General features: G+C 45.2%; 1 protein-coding gene across 1 annotated transcript in view; it reads left to right on the top strand.

The window, feature by feature from the left end:
• Positions 1-7,500, top strand: part of LOC123515033 (ras association domain-containing protein 10-like) — a 158,651-nt gene that overhangs the window by 80,661 nt on the left and 70,490 nt on the right. The gene's annotated exons all lie outside the window — the stretch shown is intronic.

Genomic DNA, 7,500 nt, shown 5'->3' with positions numbered 1-7,500 from the left:
AAAGAATAACCTGAAGAAAAAATATTGATAAAATTAAAGACTAATTGAGACTAGCGAGAAGAAGACCAGAATGAATGCCAGACTGAGGTTAAAACTGGGTAAGACTCGAGGTGGTGGTAACATGAAGGAAAGACATGAAAAAAAAAAAAATTATTAAAAGAAGACTGAATTTAGGACTTGATTTAATACTGACGTTGACTATAATAGAACCTGAACATCAAAATAAGACTGTAACTAAAAATAAACTAGAAGAAATACAACCCCTCCCCAAAAAATAATAATAAAACTGATGAAATTTAAACTGAATTATAAATGAGATGAAATTTTCGAGACAGGCGCTAAAAATTTTACATTCCACGTGAACCAGAAACCGTTGCTCTGAAGGTGAAGGAGGAAAGAAAAAAAGTAAAAAAAAAGAATAAAGATAGCACTCATGAACCTCGTCTCATGACCACGACACTGAAGAAGGAGGAGGAGGAGGAGGAGGAGGAGGAGAAGGAGGAGGAGCTTAAGGAAGGAGGGGGTCACGGTGGCCTCCTGAGGTTACATCAAGGACTGGTCGTGGCCACGTGCGTGATGGGGCGTGGGAGGGCATGGGGAAGGATGGACGGACGAGTGGTGGGACTGGGAGGAGGTAGGAAGTGTATGGATGGGCGTGGAAATGCATTGGGCGTGGAGAAGGCGTGTGGAGGGCGTGGGATGGGCGTGGAGAAGCATGGACAAAGGGGCGGTGGGAGTGGGAGGAGGCAGGAAGGGTATGGATGGGCGTGGAAATACATTAAGTGTAGAGACAGGGCGCGGGATGGGCGTGGGATCTCCGTCATTCTCATGGGAACCGAAATTAGTTTATTTGCTTCATGTCTGTTACACATTCGCACATTCCTCCTTGTTTGGGGAGAGGGGAGGGGATGGGGTGTGGGATAGGGGGTAGGGTGAGGCAGGGTGCAGATAACGAACTCAGAGCCGCGACCTTTTGTGAGCGGCGCGTCCCGGGCGGGGAGGCGCTGCGGCGTGTTTGCACTCAACGGCTCTACGTGATCCCCGCCCCCTCAAGGTGTGGGTCGCGGTGTTTGGATGTCGCCCGCAGGCCAAACTCACACACACACACACACACACACACACACACACACACACACACACACACGCCCATGCCAGCCAGCCAGCCAGCCAACATTTACACCTGCCGCCCGCCCACTCACTCACTCACTCACTTGGTCACTCGGTCTCTCTCGTCCTCACGTTCACTGATTTCAAACTAACCATCCGCTTCTCTCTCTCTCTCTCTCTCTCTCTCTCTCTCTCTCTCTCTCTCTCTCTCATTTTTCTGTATTTTTTTTTCGTTTTTTTTTATTTAGTTTTAATTTATTTCACTTTTTCTTTCTTGGTTTTGTTTTTGTGTTTCATTTCGTCCTATTTTTCTTTTTGTTCCCGTTTTCTTGACTTCGTTCCTTGTCTCTGTTTGTTCTTTCATTTATTATTTATTTATTTTTATTCTTATTGTAGTTTTCTTCATAAATCTACTTTTCTTTTTTGTCGCCTTCTTCATCCTCCTCCTCCTCCTCCTCCTCCTCCTCCTCCTCCTCCTCCTCCTCCTCCTCCTCCTCTCCTCTCTTCTTCTTCTTCTTCTTCTTCTTCTTCTTCTTCTTCTTCTTCTTCTTCTTCTTCTTCTTCTTCTTCTTCTTCTTCTTCTTCTTCTTCTTCTTCTTTCTCCTTCTCTTCCTCCTTTTTATCGCTCTCATTCTCTTCTTTATCCTCTTTCTTTTCACTTGTATTTTTCGATTCCATTCATTTAACTATATTCCTCCTCCTCCTCCTCCTCCTCCTCCTCCTCCTTTTCCTCCTTTTCCTCCTTCAGGGCACTTTCACGCACTTTTACCTCACCAAGTTACTCCTTCCCGCGACACATCCCCCTAGAGAGAGAGAGAGAGAGAGAGAGAGAGGTTGAGAAGTAAAGCGATATATTGAAATGGAGATACAATGAAAAAAAATATGAATGACTGAATAATGAAAGAAGGAATAATTGTGAATAATTTACCTGTGTGTGTGTGTGTGTGTGTGTGTGTGTGTGTGTGTGTGTGTGTGTGTGTGTGTGTGTGTGTGTGTGTTTTACTTACGTACATACATACGCAACTACACTTACATATATCCATTTCAATTTCCTCTTGAGCCCTCGAGCGACACCACTCCTCCTCCTCACTCTTCGTCCTATACCTCAAGGGACGCGTTGCAAACGTACATTTTCCTCCTCCTCCTCCTCCTCCTCCTCCTCCTCCTCCTCCTCCTCCTCCTCCTCCTCCATCTCCTTTAGGGCCACTTTTACACACCTTTACCTTCGCCAGAGAGAGAGAGAGAGAGAGAGAGAGAGAGAGAGAGAGAGACAGAGACAGAGAGAGAGAGAGAGACTTAGTTATTTTACAGTTAATAACATATCTATTTAATTCATTATTATAGAATATTTTAGCCACTGCTACCACCACCACCACCACCGCCACCTCAACCTCCACCACCACCACCACCACCACCACCACCACAACAACCACTACTACTACTACTACTACTACTACTACTACTACTAGTAATAACAACAATAATAATAATAATAATAATAATAATAATAATAATAATAATAACAACAACAATAAAAGAAAAAGCTGAAGAAAAAACAAACTATTCAATAAAATTCCCAAAAAAAAAAAAAAAAATCATTGGTTCACACACACAAAAAAAAGGTTCACTGACGCAGGATTCGAATTTGGTGAAGTTTTGAAGAGCCGCCAGTGAAGCAGCCCAGCGAGCCAGTGAACCATTAGGGCCATTAGAACCATTAACATAAGCCTGCACGTGGAGGGATTAAGGGATTCACACCGGACCAACTGGTGAGACGTGCTTCATTTGGGTTCGTCTCTGTGTGTCTGTCTGTCTGTCTGTCTCTGTGTGTGTGTGTGTGTGTGTGTGTCCTTGAGAGGTATGACAGTAGCAACTCTCTCTCTCTCTCTCTCTCTCTCTCTCTCTCTCTCTCTCTCTGTGTGTGTGTAGTCGTGCTTCGGTGGGCAAGGTCGGGTACAGAGAGAGAGAGAGAGAGAGAGAGAGAGAGAGAGAGAGAGAGAGAATGAAATTAAATAATGAAAGGACATGTACAATAAAGAGAGAAAGATAAGAAAATGTGCTGGAAATAAAAAAAAGAGGGAGGGACATCAGTGGAGGAGGAAAGTGGAAGGAAAGAGGAAGAAAGGTGGAAGAAGGGTGGAAAAAGGAGGATGATGGATGGAGTAGGTTAGGTGAAGGAGGATGATGGATAGGGAGGTAGGTTAGGTTAGGTTTGGTGAGGTGAGGTGAGGTTGGTTGAGGTTAGGTTAGGTTAGGTTAGGGAGAAGAGTGGATAGCATAAGTGGAAGGTGGAGAGTGGAAGAGGGAGAAGGAAGAGTGAAGGAAAAGAGAAGGAAAGATAGAAGTGGAGAAAAGGTGGAGGAAGGAGAGTAGAGGAGACTAAAGGGTGGAGTTAAGGAGAGATAAGAAGATGCAGGAGTGGAGGAGAAGAGAAGAGGTGGAGGACGCGTCTTGACTCATCTGCTCCACATAAAACGTTTACTGGACGAGGGTCAATATTTGCTTAAGTCCACCACCACCACCACCACCACGACCTTCCACCACCACCACCACCACCACCATCTTCAGTGCATCTCCACCTGTATACACAACACCTGGCCGACGCTTGCAGACACACACACACACACACACACACACACACACACACACACACACACACACACACACACACACACAAGGGATTAATTGTATTGTTAGTCAGAAATTAGTGTTCTATTATGTCTCCTCCTCCTCCTCCTCCTCCTCCTCCTCCTCCTCCTCCTCCTCCTCCTCCTCCTCTCCTCCACGTGTCACGTCAAACTGGTCCTCTCAGGAGTCAGGTGTCACGTCAAACTGGTTCTCAGGAGTAGGTAGATGAGAGAGAGAGAGAGAGAGAGAGAGAGAGAGAGAGAGAGAGAGAGAGAGAGAGAGAGAGAGAGAGAGAGAAGAGTTATACACACACACACACACACACACACACACACACACACACACACACACACACACACACACACACACACACACACACACACACACACACACATTTAAACACACACACAACTGCATGGGTGATTCGGGAACAGACAAACAAGTAAACAAACAAACAGACAATTTCACGTCCAACGTGTGTGTGTGTGTGTGTGTGTGTGTGTGTGATTCACCACGGTCATCTGCTGGTCACCCAGCCAGTCTTCCCCATTACGGAGCGAGCTCAGAGCTCATAGACCGATCTTCGGGTAGGACTGAGACCACAACACACTCCACACACCGGGAAAGCGAGGCCACAACCCCTCGAGTTACATCCCGTACCTATTTACTGCTAGGTGAACAGGGGCCACACATTAAGAGACTTCCCATCTGTCTCGCCGCTTCCCATGACTCGAACCCGGGCCCTCTCGACTTGTGAGTCGAGCGTGCTAACCACTACACTACGCAGTGTGTGTGTGTGTGTGTGTGTGTGTGTGTGTGTGTGTGTGTGTGTGTGTGTGTGTGTGTTATCTAATCGATGATACAATGGAAACTTGGCAGCAGATTCAAGAGAGAGAGAGAGAGAGAGAGAGAGAGAGAGAGAGAGAGAGAGAGAATATGCAAAAATGGGGAGGAGGAAAAGAAGGGGAGGAAAAGAAAATTCGAGAAAGGGAAAAGAGAAAAAAATAATGAAAAGAGAAAAGAATAGGAGGAAAAGTGAGTCTCAGTGAGAAAGAGAGAGAGAGAGAGAGAGAGAGAGAGAGAGAGAGAGAGAGTTTACTTGGCCTGTCATGAGAAGCCGAGTCTTTGTGGACAAAACAAGACGCTTCCAGTGAAGCCTTTGTCCTCCTCCTCCTCCTCCTCCTCCTCCTCCTCCTCCTCCTCCTCCCTCGTCTGTTAATTAATTATTCATCATATTCTTTTAAATTTCTTCTTATTACTCCAGTACCTCCTCCTCCTCCTCCTCCTCCTCCTCCTCCTCCTCCTCCGCTTCACCGGAATGACAGTACAACACCTTCCTACCTTCATGACGTTACTTTATTGATTAGTCAGCGAGAACAGGTGTGAGGTGCGACACACACACACACACACACACACACACACACACACACACACACACACACACACACACACACACACACAAACACGAAGTCATACACCATGCTCTCTCTCTCTCTCTCTCTCTCTCTCTCTCTCTCTCTCTCTCTCTCTCTCTCTCTCTCTCTCTCTCTCTCTCTCTCTTGTCACGTCACATTCCCTTACAATTTGTCTTTTTTTCTCTCATTTCTTTTCATTTCTGTCCATTTACCTCCATTTTTCTTGATTACGTTCCTCCTCCTCCTCCTCCTCCTCCTCCTCCTCCTCCTCCTCTTCCTTCTCCTCCTCTTCTTCCTACTCTTCTTCCTCCTTCTCAGCTTTAAGTCTATTATAATCTCTTTTTTTCTCTCTCCCTCTCTAATATTCATCTAATTTCTTCTTCTTTAATTCTCTCTCTTTCCTAATCTCTTCCTCCTCCTCCTCCTCCTCCTCCTCCTCCTCCTCTTATTTTCCTTTTTTTTTCCCTCTTTCATTCCTTTTCTTCTTGTTTTGCTTCATTTTCTCTTTCCCAAACTTTCCTTCTTTCTTTTCACATTTTTCTATTCTCCTCCTCCTCCTCTTGCTGGAAACCAATATTAGGAAAGTGTATCTTAAAATTTGAGGCAAAATTAAGTAATAAAAAAAGTTTGCTCATGAGTGAGGAAGAGGAGGAGCAGGAGGAGGAGGAGGAAGAGGAAGAGGAAGAGGAAGAGGAAGAGGAGGAGGAGGAAGAGGAAGAGGAGGAGGAGGAGGAGGAGGAGGAGGAGAAGGAGGAGGAGGAGGAGGAGGAGGAGGAGGAGGAGGAGGAGGAGGAGGAGGAGGAGGAATAATGAAGTGTATAGCAGAGAAAGGAAAGACAGTAAGCTTAAAATCAAGAATAAGAGAGAGAGAGAGAGAGAGAGAGAGAGAGAGAGAGAGAGAGAAAACCTGTCTGTTTGGTGTATTAAATTTCCCTCAAACGGAACCAAATGTGTGACGCCATCTTGAAACTGCAGTCCTCCTCCTCCTCCTCCTCCTCCTCCTCCTCCTCCTCCTCCTCCTCCTCCTCCTCCTCCTCCTCCTCCGCAACATGACCTGGCTTTAGCGGTCACCTCACCTCGCTGGGGTCGTGTTATTGATAGCAACGCGCGGGGAGGTGTTTTGGTGGGGTGGGGATGTGGTGGGGGAGGAGGGGAGTGAGGAAGGATGGGAGGGAGGATGAGGAGGAGTGAAGAAGGAAGGAGCAGTGGAGAAGGAGGTGGAGGCAGGTCGTGAGGAGGGAAGAAGTGTTAGGGGATGTTTGTGAAGTGGTGAGGAGATGTGGATGAGGGAGGGATGGGGAGGGAAATGGGGAGTAGATGGGGTAGGAGGACTTAAAGGTGGAGGGCTGTGGAGGAAAGAGGAGGAAGGAGGGAGGAGGGAGGAGGGTGAGTGTACAGTAATGGTGATGCTGAGAATTAGAAGGAGAGAAGAAAGAAATGTGAAATGAAGATAAACACACACAAGAAAAATGATGAAAAATGAGAGAGAGAGAGAGAGAGAGAGAGAGAGAGAGAGAGAGAGAATAAAAGAAAGAAACTGGTAAAGAAAATTGTAGAAATATAATACTTTAGAAACTGATGATGATAATGTCTGATTGATAACTGAAAATTCACAACTGATACATTAAAAAGAAAACCATCTCTGATAGGAATATATTATAATGATGCAGGCAGACATCCAATTTGATTCTGTAACACTCTCTCTCTCTCTCTCTCTCTCTCTCTCTCTCTCTCTCTCTGTCTCGTTTCTTTTTATATATATCAATTTTTATTTCAACGATCTTTTTTTCATCTTAAGTCAACCAAGCAAATTAACCCCTTTAGTACCATGGCGCGTTTTCACACTCATTCTTGTCACCATTTGGCGGTTTTGTACAGCTTCAGAAACTCATGTGTGGATTAGAATTGTGTAGATTGGACCATTAATCTTCTGACCTCCACAGAGCCTTCCCAGTGTCAATAAAATCGTTTAACCACACACAAAACTTCATGATAGAAATGCGTTCCTGTACTGAAGGGGTTAGTAAAATAGTAATATATCTAATCTCTCTCTCTCTCTCTCTCTCTCTCTCTCTCTCTCTCTCTCTCATTAATTTCTTTGTACATATATTCATTTCTGCAAACAATTTATATGATGCGCCGTAAAGCACTGGGGAATATGTTTATTTGTTCGTGTGTGTGTGTGTGTGTGTGTGTGTGTGTGTGTGTGTGTGTGTGTGTGTGTGTGTGTGTGTGTTTGTTTGTTTGTTTGTTGGTTGCTGTCCATTTATTACTTGTGACAGTGTTATATATTGCTCTCTCTCTCTCTCTCTCTCTCTCTCTCTCTCTCTCTCTCTCTCTCTCTCTCTCT

Source organism: Portunus trituberculatus, chromosome 38, assembly GCF_017591435.1.
Source record: "Portunus trituberculatus isolate SZX2019 chromosome 38, ASM1759143v1, whole genome shotgun sequence".
In the NCBI taxonomy this organism is placed as follows: Eukaryota; Metazoa; Arthropoda; class Malacostraca; order Decapoda; family Portunidae; genus Portunus; species Portunus trituberculatus.
The sequence above is the reverse complement of the archived record's forward strand: the minus strand, read 5'-3'. Positions and strand labels throughout refer to the sequence as shown.